This window comes from Tachysurus fulvidraco, chromosome 22 (assembly GCF_022655615.1).
Source record: "Tachysurus fulvidraco isolate hzauxx_2018 chromosome 22, HZAU_PFXX_2.0, whole genome shotgun sequence".
In the NCBI taxonomy this organism is placed as follows: domain Eukaryota; kingdom Metazoa; phylum Chordata; class Actinopteri; order Siluriformes; family Bagridae; genus Tachysurus; species Tachysurus fulvidraco.
The window spans coordinates 5,264,044-5,278,441 of NC_062539.1; the positions used below are offsets into that span (position 1 = coordinate 5,264,044).

The 14,398-nt window shown below is 41.4% G+C and overlaps 1 long non-coding RNA gene across 2 annotated transcripts in view; it reads left to right on the forward strand.

Moving 5' to 3' along the window:
• LOC113645309 overlaps nt 1-14,398 on the forward strand; it is a 36,006-nt gene that overhangs the window by 18,566 nt on the left and 3,042 nt on the right. For both annotated transcript variants that reach the window (XR_003441193.2, XR_003441194.2), the window contains exon 3: nt 3,876-4,784. This is a non-coding gene — a long non-coding RNA (uncharacterized LOC113645309). The remainder of the gene's footprint in view (nt 1-3,875; nt 4,785-14,398) is intronic.

A 14,398-nucleotide genomic window follows, 5' to 3' on the forward strand; every position in this document is an offset into this window, starting at 1 on the left:
TCTCAGGATCTCAAGTGTATGATGCGATAACATAATTCAGCATACACACTGCCGCACTGTTACTGTAACAACCAAGGCAGATATCTGAGCAATGCAATTACAGCCCAAGAACATGGACACTCAGATTAAGGGAAATAAACCAGACTTATCTTGCTGTGTAAAAGAAATAATAGCACTGGTTATATACCTTCCTCAAATCTTATTTTTTTAAATAAAGCTCCAATGCTAAATATCTGCACTTGTATTTAACAAAAATAATTAATCAAATGCATTAGGTCTGCACTGAAGCATTCACAATTCATAGGTTAAAGTAACCTGTCATACAAAACAACAGACAATAATAATGATCAGGTTTTTGGAACAAAGGATCTGATATACAGATTTTTTTTTTTTGCTCCACTAAAGCATAGAGCGACCTGTTCTCTCAGAGGAGCTGCATGTCTCTGATCAGGCTGTACTGTTGCAAAAGTGAGACGTTAGGCCATTTTTAGGGTGAGTAGAGAACACTGCCGCTGCTGCCGGCTCTCAGCGCTCAGCTGTAGATGAGCTCTTCTGATCAATATCGTGTGTGGTGAAGCTCCGCAACTCAGTCTGCCAGAGCAGTGCTGTAGAGAACAGAAACACACAGGATTGATTGGCTCTGACTAATCTGTTTATCTCTCAAGTTTATTACTATATCTGATTCCACAAATTTCCACCTATCATATCGTTGTTGTTTTTTTTACTGAAAAAACCACTGAACAAATCTAAAGCTAAGAAGCTTCCAGAGTTACACATAAACAAATCATAGAGTTTTCTTAATGATCATTTCGTAATGCTTTCTTTATTATGATATATTATCTTTCAATACATTTTTTATTATGCAACATATACAAATATGAATAAAATATACATAAATTTGGTATAACTAGGAAAAGATGTGAAATTTAGAGTGAGATCTGCACAAAAAAGGTAGCTTTAAATGTCCAATTAGTTACTTGTTCGATGTAATCAATCAATCAGTCAATCAGAGTGCAGCCCTGGCACCTAAATCAGTGAGACAATGAAGTTTTGATGCACGGTGTTATTCCACATCAGAATATCGTATACAGGTGTAAACGTCAGGCTTGTGCATGATACGATACAATACACTTTTAGTCTTAAGGCATCGATTCAGTATTTGATAATAACACTGAATGTTTTATGTTAAATCTAAAGTAGTAGTAGAGTAGTGATATGAATTTGATAGTAGAAAAGGTCATGAAGAGTTCCAGGAAAAATCACCTTGTTAGCCAATTAAACTATTTCACATCTCCTTAAAATATTAATTATATTTTCACACAAGTATTCAGTGCTTTTTTCGGTAGTATTTAGTTTATAATTATTTAATTCGATTCTTTTCGACTGTTGCTTTTTAAGTCGAGGCAAATCATCTGATCGTCATATCTATATAGTTATATAAATTTTATATATTGTAATAATTCCTAACATTACCTGATTTGATAAAGAAAAAAATTCCTACAAAATACATTCATATACAGTAGTAAAGATTCAGATTCATGCAAATCAGACAGCGAGAGTGACGGATGGTATTCTTTTCGATTTCATATGAATAAAATGGTGAGAAAAGGTACAAACACTAACATCATACCTAATATTAACCTTAATGCTTATAAACCTGTTTATACAAATGGTGTTATTATGTTATATAGGAATTGGCAAGTGGGAGAACATCTTAAAATGTTTATTAAATTGTGCAGTTATACTTTCTTCTCACAGGTGCTTGATTCCCCCTGTTTTTGTTTTTTTTTCTTTTTTTTCTTGTTTTTTTTTTTTTTTTTGCTTTATTTTGGTATTCCATGCTTACATCAGCAAGCACTATGGAATATGCTGAGATAAACCACTTAACACACACACACACACACACACACACACACACACACCATATTTTGCTTTGTCCATTCATTTCCGTCTTCCTCTTTATCTCCGTCTGTCTCTCCCTCACTCGCCCCCTGAGGTGGGTTTCACCCCAGGCCTGGTATGAGGGATGCAGAGAAAAGGAGGGGAGGTTGCTATGGTGACAAATTGTCAGAGTTAACCATAGGGGAAACAAATAAAGAGCAGTTAGAGTGAAGAGCGGTGTGTGCATGTTTGTGTGTGAGTAAAAGACAGACAGACAGACAGACAGACAGAGAGAGAGAGAGAGAGAGAGAGAGAGAGAGAGAGAGAGAGAGAGAGAGAGAGAGAGAGAGAGAGAGAGAGAGAGAGAGAGAGAGAGAGAATGTCTGCACTGGGACTGACTCGGCCTCCTCTGAGGTACTCATGTTGTTCATCTCAGTTGAGGCAAAGAAGATGCTGAAATGTTAATGTACTCACACCTTCCTAAATGCATCAGAACTGTAGCAGCATCGGGAGCACTACTATGTGCCATGACGCTTTCTCTTTGATTTACTTAAACTCTTGAACCCTTAGGGTTTTTTTTTTGTTATCATGTATTCTGTGATCTCCCCTTACTATCCCCCTCTCACTCACTCTGCTCTCCACCTTTCTCTCTCTCTCTCTCTCTCTCTCTCTCTCTCTCTCTCTCTCTCTCTCTCTCTCTCTCTCTCTCTCTCTCTCTCTCTCATGCTATCAGCTCTTGCTGTATCCTCTAGATGCTATCACAGATATATGTCTCACACTAGTCACTCATTTCATTTCAGTTCCAGATGAAACTGTAAGTCAAAGGCCCAGCAGGAGTTCTCTGATTCACACCCCATCCTTATATCTAAAACTGCTCGCGCACTCTCTCTCTCTCTCTCTCTCTCTCTCTCTCTCTCTCTCTCTCTCTCTCTCTCTCTCTCTCTCTCTCTCTTCTTTAGCCCTTTAGCGCCCCCCCACCCCCCATATTTTTATGCGTCTCATTGTGTAGCGGTTAAAGCAGCTATGTAGATAAAGCCCGCTATAATACATCACATGGACTGCTATCATAGCCCAGGTTGTATCAGACTCTGTTAGTACATGTGACAGTTTTAACTTTGCTACTGGACCCTCTGCTCTAATTCTATAGGTTCCAACTGTGTGGTTGTTGGACACTGTTTGAGATTGGTATTGTGACAACTGTGCCACGTTGTCCATGTTTAACAGTCACTTTGACTAAAGTTTCACTTCAGTTCACGTCAAGTCATGAAGCTTTTATTGTCATTTCAACCATATATATAGCCGTTGCAGTACACAGTGAAATGAGACAACGTTTCTCCAGGATCACGGTGCTACATAAAACAAAGACAGAGCTAAGGATTTAGTAAGTAGTCTTAGCCACAGCAAGTTGATGCAAAATGAACTACAGTATTTGTTTTTACACATTCAATAAAAAATGCAAACCATCTTTCCTTTACCCTCTGCTTCTAAGTCAAGTCCAAATCCAAGAACAACAAACTGACAATTTTTTTGACTGACAAACACATAAACGTCCCCCACTTTCTTTTAGCTCCAGGGCCTCCATCTCTAGATTCCATCTACGCATCCATCCACACTAAATACAATAACTGAGGCTAGGACTGAGCTAACAATGGGGTGAGGAAAGTGTAAATGTTAGCCAGGCTCCATTGTCCCAAACGGACAGTGAGTTAACACCCATGTCTGTGCCCCATGAATGGACATACTGTGTTTGAAAGACAACACCCCTCCACCCCATCCACTGCCATACTGCTGCATACTCCCACAAACCGACTACGATGGTCACACTACTATACTTAACACGAGCCAAAAGCATGCAAGGAAAAGCGTTTACAGTGCATAATTAGCAGTGATTGTAGATTTAACCACAAATGAAGTATGATCATTTTCATGAAGTCCGTTGAGACACACACTGATTTTTGAATCTTTCCTTTTTTGTTTTCCATTTTCTTCTGTAGATAAGATAAGAAGAAAAAAAGAGAGAGTGGGAGGCAGAGATGAAGTCCAACATTGCCACCGGCTCTCTTCCCCTTCTGCAAGTCTGTCTCTGCATTTCTGGGAAGGGTGGAAGTGCACCAAGGCCAGCCAGGGTGAGGCGTCATGGGCTTGAGAAGCATCCTGAACCCCGCTCGGTCAACAGCACCTCTGGAGCTCAGAGCTCAGAGAGAAATCAATACAGGGAAAGAGAGGCTGATGCTGGATCACCCAACCTAGCCCTGAGCCTTCAGGCCAGATGACCTCCCACACATACATGGTCATACACGCTGACACACATACAAATACATACTGACATACAGCTATGCTATCTTTCGCAAAATCATACTCATACATGACTACCACACACCTACACATGCATGTGTTTATGTGTCTGGTTTTCCTCGAGGCCATGTTATTTTGGAGCAGTCTCTACAATCCAAACAAGACTCAATTATTTTTTTCTGAAGATGGCAAAGGTCCTCGCTTTGTGTTTCCCTCACTTTTTGCACCATTTCTCTATTTGTGTCCGTACGCGTCACCTTCCACCTCTTTGTGGCAAGAAAAATCATTCAAATGTATCAGATATCTACAAGGAAGGACTTCCTCCCCCGAGCAACTCATTGCCTATTCAGTGGCAAGACTTGAAAGAGGAAAGCAGCTGTATCACGTTGCGGTGCTGTTGCTGTGCTCCAGAAACTCTGCACCAGAAACACACTTTGTAATTACCAATTCCTTCACAATCAACCAGCTCACAACATAGTCAGCAAAAGGGAGACCTTCTGGTTCCTGAACATGATGTGGACTTAACATGAAACATAGTGTAAGAGACTGAAGAACACCCAGAGGAACAGTGATGGCTGCTCAGACAGTGACTTCAAACTTCAGCTAAGGTGAGTCTGTTCCATATCCTCATCCTTTACAGTAAGAATAAACCTAAAGTTTTTTTTTTTTAAGAACGATGTTTGGATCCATCAAATGTTTTTCTTGTTCTCACGACTGTGAAGAGTAAACAGAGGATTAACGTTTATTTTCCTTGTCATGGTAACATGTTTAAATTGGAAGTGTGAATTATGTTTAAACAATCTCTAATATACAACAATTAACACATAGCTGCCAGCCAATCAGCAGATAGAGATTTTATTAAAGCACACCAGATTTGAATTAATATCAGATTTGAATTGCATATCAGCCAGTACACAAAGATCTAATAACAGAATCTTACTGAAAATGATCAAATGTGGATTGATGCCTCACTACTTAAGACTAGTTTAATAACAAATAGTGGTTTTAAATTGAATTGTGTTTATTGTTCAAATTAATTTCGAAAAAAGGACGAATATTAACTGAGAAATAAGCTTTAATATAATTCCTGGTACGATGCACTATATACTGTACTTCAGCTGTTATCGCTTAGGAAGTCAATTAAGCATTTTGGAAACGAACCCGCTCTTATACGACTGCATCTGATTACTCGCATGATTCAGTCCCGCACATTTTGTGCTGCTGTCTGCTGGACCTTATGCGAGTGCCTTTGTTAATTTAAGAGAACGTTATGAGGTGGCGATGCCAATCTGCCCCACTTTTGTCATCCTGCTGGCACCAGGAGCATCTGGCTGGCACAGCCACAGACAAAATGGCCGCCACAGCTGCCGACTGTCTGTTTCTCTCCAGAAAGATGGCGGCGTTTTTTTTTTTTTTACTGTTCGCCATCTGTGTGACCGTTAGCCATATGCAAATCCAACCTAATTGCATTTGCATATCCTTCATTTAGTTGGCGGGGATAAGAACGCAGCTAATCGTTTGCAAGCACGAAGGCTAAGCATGAAGATCACTCGATGGGAGCATGTTGAGAAAAGAGCACTGTCTTCCACTTCTTTCCTCCCCCCACTATCTATCTGACTAAGTCTGCATGCTTCGTGCTTTCTTTCCTATAATCTTATGCCCTATATGAGTCATATTTTATAGCGTTCACTAGTGCTCTGAGAATGCTGCACTAATGCTGCCATATGGGAGCTAGATGTCTCCACCGTCAACCGAACCCCCCCAATATGCAAATCGCTCACTGTAAAGACAAGGGGAGTCGAGGAGGGCAGACAGACCATAATTACCTCATCGCTATGCACACAGCTCACTAGATTTGCTCAGCGAGTGTGTCGTCAGACCCATCTGTGTGAGTGGCGTGTCCATTGTGGGGAACATGTGCCATGCGGCAGAGGGTTTGTTTCGCTTCAGACCTCCTATTGTTAGGACAGATCAGTGCCATCATGTGGGTACTATAAATAATTTATAATGCCTTTGATGCCAGCATTGGCATCTGCCGTAACTAGTAAAGCCGATATACAGTACGCGATCATCTGCCTCTTTGGTCTTTTGGACAGATCACAGTCAGATCAGATTTGTCATGCATGACTGAGTGCTTTACAGCGAACATAGATTTTTAATTCACAACACAGATATCTGTGCTCTGCTTTGATGAGGGAGCATTCTGCATTGTCTCAGCTAGAGTGCGAATATGACAAGTAGTGTCAAAGCACTTCCTACGTTGAGGTGTAAATGTATTCATTGTGAGTTCCTTTACCAACACTACAGTCAAGACTATTATTTCAGGGAGTGAAATCTTTTTCTCCACTTTGGAAATGGTGTCTAATACTGAAATGAAAGACCTGTTTTTTTTACATCAAGAACTGTCAGAAATCTGGGACATCATCTTGCTCATTTTAGCTTACCCTAAAATATAGCATTAATTCTGAATCCTGACACCTCCCCTGGATATCAGACATTACATAAGATTAAAGCAAACTTGTTCTAAACCTCAGTGTTGTCAGCCCGCTGCCCGCTGTCTTTTCTAAGTGTGGTGTGTCACAGCAGATATTCGACAGCTTAGACCGAAGACGGTTGATATAACCGCGTTTGCTTCTCATATTTAAATGAGCACTGTCATTAGGTACACCCAAACAGACAGAACTACCTTTGTTTCAGTTTGATGTGGCGGTAACAACGACGAGTAGACTAGACAGAGTCTGCCTGGGTTGGAGGTGCAAAGTATAGACACACAACGGCGATAAAAATGAAGCTCCCGCATTGCTCGTCTGCTCTCGGCAGAGCTTGTTGGTGGCAGTAGCATGGGGTGGGGGATTCGGTGAGATCTACAGAGAATGTGTGGTGGGTTTGCACTTGAACATGGGGGTTTTTGGGGTTCGTCTTTGGGGGATGGGGTGCTCAGGGAGGTCTGTCTGTCTCAGACAGAAGGGAACCCATTATTTTGTGTGTAGTGCCTGAATCAAGTCTGGGTGTGTGTTCATTTAGGGCGGGGTTAAACGAGTGAATAGTGTCTGGCTCAGCGTATATGTCTGTGTGTGAAAGAGATTTGCATATGCAGCCTAGCCGGACTGCACATATGTCATCCAGCCTAAACAGATGCGAAGACATGTTGACACGACCCCCTCCTATCTCAAATAATACCACTACTGAATAAACTCGATCCATCACGCCAAAATGTTAGCGCTCCCTTAAAATTCTGGGGTTTCCCTTTGAGAAACAAACATGGATCAGATTCTCAGATGTTCAGTCATAGAATAAGGTGACACAAAGCCACCGGGTTTGCACAATAAGAGAAGCGAGGATCTGTCCACAGCCAATCACCTTCAAATAAGAACAGGAAGTCAAGGAGTACAGCGGCAGTGTTGACCCTTTATGTGCCAGGAGTGAATTGAATCTTGAAAATATGGAGAAGAACATACAGTACAGCAGCACACATGGCTGAGCATTATATCGCTCTGCCTGAAGAATTCTTCTGAATTATGACATTTTGGAATTGGTTCTAAGAATTGTGAGAAATAAAATAAAACTCGGACCAGTCACGGATGTTGTAACTGCAGGAATACAGCATGTATACTTGAATCAAATGCAATGTAATTAACAACAAACATGCATTTCTTTAGTGCATTGAATTCATGGAGTGTGTGTGTGTGTGCTTATGTGTGTTTATGTGTGTGATATTGGACCAGTCAATATAGTGGTTAGGAGTTGTTTGTGATCCAGCTCTTACTGCGGCGTAAGAAGTCAAACAATAGATACCTGAATATTACAAGTAGCATTTTTATTTTTTTTTTAGTGTTGGTTTCTATAAGTACACAGCACTCCTTTTCATCGGCGTAAGAAGGCTAGTGGATTTAGTTCGGTATTATAATGACCCCCTTTGCTCAATGAACTAAATGGTGTGAGTCTAGATGGTAAAATATTCTACTTCTTTTCTCTCTTGTGTATTGTCTCAAAATTAAGAAACTATTTTTGGCTCTGATCTCTTACCATACCCCACTGCAGACAATAACAGTCCATAAAGCAGCCATGTACAAGTTCACTGGTGTTGCCTAAGTTGCAAATATTAATCTTAAATTTGAAGAGGGGCTGGTAGACCATAGACCAACAGGACCAGACAATAGCAGTCTGGAAGAAAGCAAACATAAATATTAAGTTCAAGAACATTCTCATTCTTCATGAACTCTTTTGGGGCCGTGGGAACGCATGGAAAGTGCATGGGCAGCCTATAGAGGCCTGAATGCCTCTGCAGCAGGTGAAGAACGACCCCAAAGGTCAAGGTCAAAGAAGAGGGGGGGGGTCCTTGTCTGCTCGTCTCCTAATCTGCACGACTGGCCCGGTCTCTGCCTGTCTGGGACCAAATGTAAATGAGCCTGGCTCTTTAATAATCAGTCTGAGGCAGTATTTGCTCAAGTTCTCGCTTCCTTTATGATGCTGCTCTTAGATAGACAGAGTACATGGTTGGGGGACCCCTCATTTCACATTCCCTACTAGAAATATCACAGAGGTAAAATATTGTGAAAGCAAGACATTTAATCCAACCTCTGTTCATAGTGCAAACATTTCCCATGGTTACTGGCTGACATAATTTGTTGGCTGGTCCTCCTGTCTTTGCCTTCAAACAATAGCAGCCTGACTGACACCCTTGCTCTCTTTTGTGTCTGGTGTTAGTTCCACCGTTATCTATACAAAGCATCTAGTGATGTCATAACGATGAGAATGATACACAAACATGGATCAGAATCCTTGACATTGTTCCTGATTGAGGCAGAACTTTCCATGGACAACATCTATTCAGGAACAATGGGATGTGCAGCAGAGATTTTACTGCACCATTTCACTGCACGTCATTTATTGTGTGATATTTTCAGCAGGCTGAGGTTCTCCAGTGCTTATTCTTTTTTGTATTGAACTATTCCTCTCAGCAACTCTTTGACAGCCCACTGTCCCTGCAGTCCTTTTGGCTCAGATATGAAAGAACAGTTGTTTTGATAGGACACTCAAAAAGAACTATTTCACCCACCCTTGAGATCCTGACATCAAATTTGTATCAAAGCGTCCCAAAACTCTCAGCAGAATAGGGAAATTAACGCTTTACTTACTAAACGTCCTCTACATGATGGTTGTTTCTTTGTCGTACAAAGAGCTGTATCTCCCACTCATGATCAAACTGACTTAACACATCTGGTGTTGTGCATTTAATTGCACTGTCAATCACGACGTGCAACAGTTTTCCAGTCCAGCCATGAGAATCATTTCAGTACATTTTTTATTTTGTCAAATGTGTTCTTAAAGAAAGAGGGGCACGGTGGCTTAGTGTTTAGCACGTTCGCCTCACACCTCCAGGGTTCGGGGGTTCGATTCCCACCTCCGCCTCGTGTGTGTGGAGTTTGCATGTTCTCCCTGTGCCTCGGGGGTTTCCTCCGGGTACTCCGGTTTCCTCCCCCGGTCCAAAGACATGCATGGTAGGTTGATTGGCATCTCTGGAAAATTGTCCGTAGTGTGTGAGTGTGTGAGTGAATGAGAGTGTGTGTGGGTGCCCTGTGATGGGTTGGCACTCCATCCAGGGTGTATCCTGCCTTGATGCCCGATGACGTCTGAGATAGGCACAGAGTTCGGATAAGCGGTAGAAAATGAATGAATGAATGAATGCTCTTAAAGACTTGGGAAAAATATGTATATATAATATAAACTTCGGATGAACCATTTTTGGAAGATATTTAGCTGGAAAGTTTACATTTCCCCTATGTATAGAGAGTTTAGCTGCACCCTGTAGTCAACCCTATGTCTGGACTGAATTCAAACAAGAGGTACAGGCATGGTTTGGGGGCACTTACAACAAAGAAATACAAACCCAAGTGGGTTACCAAATTAATGGCTGTCTAGAAATAATCCACACTGCTATTGAAACATGAGAAGACCCTTAACTGTAACTGCACTCCATATTAAATAGCATGGCTGCCATTACCCCTTTAAGAGGAGAGGCCATTACCTCACCGAACGCTAGCTGAGGAAGGATGAGTGTGAATGGGGCGAGTGGTCTGCTTGAACTTGCTGCCTTAGATTCCTTTATACCCACCACTTTAAGCTTCATTTACTCAGCAGAAAAAAAGATCCCTCCTCCACCAACACCGCTTCAATAGACCTGTCCAAGCATCAAACCCCCTTTCTCCTATCCCTCCCCACCACCACCACCACACATCACACACCCGCTTGTTCTTCCTCTCGCTGTAGGTTTAATCATCTCAGCGCTCAGTGAAATCAAGCTTAGTAATGACACTTTTGTGGGCCTCTCACTTTCTCCCCCTCCTCAAACTTCTCCCCCTGCCTCTCCTTTTCTCCCACCCACTGCTTAAATCCTTATCCCGTGTCAACAAAATGTCCGCTCAGCTGGGACACCACAAAAGCAGGCGCGATTTAACCTCCTACCTCCTGTCACTCATTTGCTCTGTCCATCTCTGTCTTTCTCTGTCTTAATAGTTTAAAATACCAAAACTTTCTGCACCAGAAAACTACAGCTCTCCTTTTTCCACTCGTCATCAGTCAAATACACTTCTCAAGGCTTTAACAGTCCTAAAGCAGATTTGTTTGAAACCTTTTTTTGAAAGGGAAGCTTTCAGCTATAACGTTCTTCATACGGTTCCTTCAAACCATTGATCATTTCTTGCCCATCAGCGAACGCTCTTCATTTAAAACTGCTACTACATGGAATATTTTATTTATAATAATCTACTAATCGTTCATTCATTCATTTTCTACCGCTTATCCGAACTTCTCGAGTCACGGGGAGCCTATCTCAGGCGTCATCGGGCATCAAGGCAGGATACACCCTGGACGGAGTGCCAACCCATCGCAGGGCACACACACACACACACACACACGCACACACACTCTCATTCACTCACACAATCACACACTACGGACAATTTTCCAGAGATCAAAATTGTCAACCTACCATGCATGTCTTTGGACCGGGGGAGGAAACCGGAGTACCTGGAGGAAACCCTCAAGGCACAGGGAGAACCTGCAAACTCCACACACAGAAGGCGGAGGTGGGAATCGAACCCCCAACCCTGGAGGTGTGAGGCGAACGGGCTAACCACTAAGCCACCGTGCCCCCAATCTACTAATCATTAAGGTTAAATAGTCCAATTGGACCTAATGGGGCAAAGATAACAGCATCACATACATACAATAGTACCAATGTGCTACACTCATAAAAAGATATGTGTAGCACTTTTAAGCTTTTTTCAGTTTATCCTTACTAGGAGAACTCATATGTTTTAGGTTCTCTATGTACACATCAGAGGGTTTGATAGAATTAATTTCTACACAAGTCTTCATTGTTTATGCTGTCTAATGTTAATAATTTGACATTATTCCAAAACAAAGGTGGTTTATACTGTACATATTACACAGCGCAAAAGCTGTGAACGCATTTCCCAGCTTTCCATTCGTATCTGAAAAGTTTCAGCACAGCACTGCTTGGTTAAGTTCTGATGAATAATATGTCCAGATGTTTGCTCACTCATCATCCACTTATTTTGGGAAGCAGAGGGCAACCAGGTGAGGAGCAGAGTGTCTGTACCACCTGGCTTTTCTGTTAGGCATGCAGACTGGACAGCTATGGAGTGGGACCCAGGGGTCCTAATTTCAGGAGTGGGAGGAGACAGTGTGAGTTCTTGTACTGAGCAAAGATCACTATAGGAACATGAGCGTACAAGCAGTTTTTTTGCTCTGTAGGTCTTATATGAGCAAAGATTTTCAGAAACTATGTTCAGAATCACCTGCATTGTGCATTTCTCCCTACTATTCACACACACACACACACACACACACACACACACACACACACACACACACACACATACACACACACACTGTACACAGTGCACCATTGTGCCATCTCTCATATTTGCCCTGTGGGTCTCATTTCATGGCTTAGAAAAAAGATAATGAAAAGATGTTTGAAAAACGCTCTATTAAAGCTGCGCTGCAGATCAGAGTGAGTGCTTATTATAGGCGTACAGGAAAGAGGACGGAGCAGAGTGTTCAGAGCATGGCCTGTTTCCTCCATCTCTGGGGTTTTACACAGTCCTGCTGGGGCTCGGCTAGCCAGCTTTCTAAGATGGCCACCGTCAGCAGAATCCCACCGGCCCAATTCACACCTACTGTACGGTCCAGTTCTGAATTTAGAAAGGATCTCACCCAGCTGCAGTGGACATGCACAGGCTGCAAGGTTTTAAATGCTGTGTCAGGAGATAAATTAATTAAAAGAAAGGGGATTTTCGAGTGTCTCATTTGGTTTTTAGTGATTTATTCACATTTATTTTACCCATTTGTAGTCAATTAATATACAGTTTTTGTAAAACTAATGGAATTCGATCTGGCTCAAAAACAAGGTGGAAAAAAAACAGCTGGATAAAAAAGTAAACGTTGGTTTAATAAAGAACCTTTTGATTGTCGGATTTTTAACCACAGTGAAAAAAATCATGGAGAATTCTGTTTATTGCAACAACAACAAATAAGGCTGAGATCATTTGGACAATTAAATTAGTTCTTCTTCGGCATTACTCTAACGAACCTTTTCTGGCACTTTATTTATTTATTCATTCATTTACTGTACACACACACACACACACACACACACACACACACACACACACACACACACACACACACACACACTTTTTATTGTCCTTGTATTACGTAAAGTAATCTCTCTCATTTCTCTCTCTCTTTATACAAATTATATATGAAGAAATCATCGCAAAATATCAAAACACTGACGATCACAGTGTGTGCTCACTCAGTAATATAAGTAACACACATTCATATACATACATGGTGAAGAAAAAAGTTTTATTTTATCTCTGCAAAAGTATTAAAAAAAATCCAAACATCCAAATGATGCAACAGAAATCAAAACTGGTTGAGTGATTCCTTCTAAATTCCTTCAAAAGCAAAATAAAGAGCCTTTGTCCTTTGATGCTTAAAGGAGTTTTCAAATACAATAAAGGTACAGTAACTGATGTAATTTAACCATAATCCTTATTAGCCAATGGAGAATAGTCTTTGTAAAAAACCCGCCTACTCCAGAGCTTTTAGACTAAAATGTAAGCAGGTAAAATGTAAGTATTTAAAACAAGTCAACGGTAATTTAACAATTCTTTATATCTTGACCTAAATCTATTTCTATCGAAATTCTTGTTAATGTATTTATCTATTAATCGTAGTGATATTTACTGTGAAATCGCAAACCGTCTTGCAGCAAATTAATCGAACATGTCGGACTACACACTGACGTCATGCCTAAGCTTGGCTTTTTCAAGCAGCGTCCCCAAATCCTTTCCAGCGAGTGTTAACTTTCTTTGTACAGAGTTATGGGAAGAAAAGATTTCTGGGGTGTAACAGACAGGCAGTGACCCTTAGCCCCGGCTCTCTACGGGTTCCTGCTTCCCATAGGCCTGGCCGCCATTTCTGTCCTCTGGCACCCATTCACAGCTCAGTCACGGCCTCTTAAAGCTGCCCACAATCTCCCGATTCAGCCGAGGCGTGATCCAATGACATGGATTTTTAATGAGAGGCTACGTCTTTGTTGGAAACACACAATATCCAGGCGGAGGAGGGGGTTCAGGAAAGGAACGGGACCGCAGACTAACACCCTCCTACATACACTGAACTTTCTCACTTTGTCCTCGTTTTTCTAACACTTTTTTCTCTCTGCCTCTCTTGGCTTCATCAGTTGGCTGTGACTGGAGAACTAGTGAAAAAAAAAAAAAATCTTTCCAGAACAATCCCAGAATAGAAAAAAAGCACACCGTCAAATTCTCTCCATTTTCTGCACTTCTGTGCTTCCCCTCACTTAGCATGATAATGTCATCAGAAATCTGGGCCTCTGTTGCGTTTGCCTTTGAAGACGCTTGCTAACACAAAATATGTCGAAAATTCTTATCCTGAAAATGTGTGTATTTATAAACCAATCAGCACGAAGCACTCATCAGACTCCCGAGAGCTGCTTTAGCACTCACGTTGCCATTTACACAGCGCTTAGTGCAGACACAGACGAAATTCATTGTAGCCATTCATTTCCAAATCTTTTTAAATACACCCCTCTACCCCAAACACACACATACACACACACACACACACACACACACACACACACACACATACATACACACAC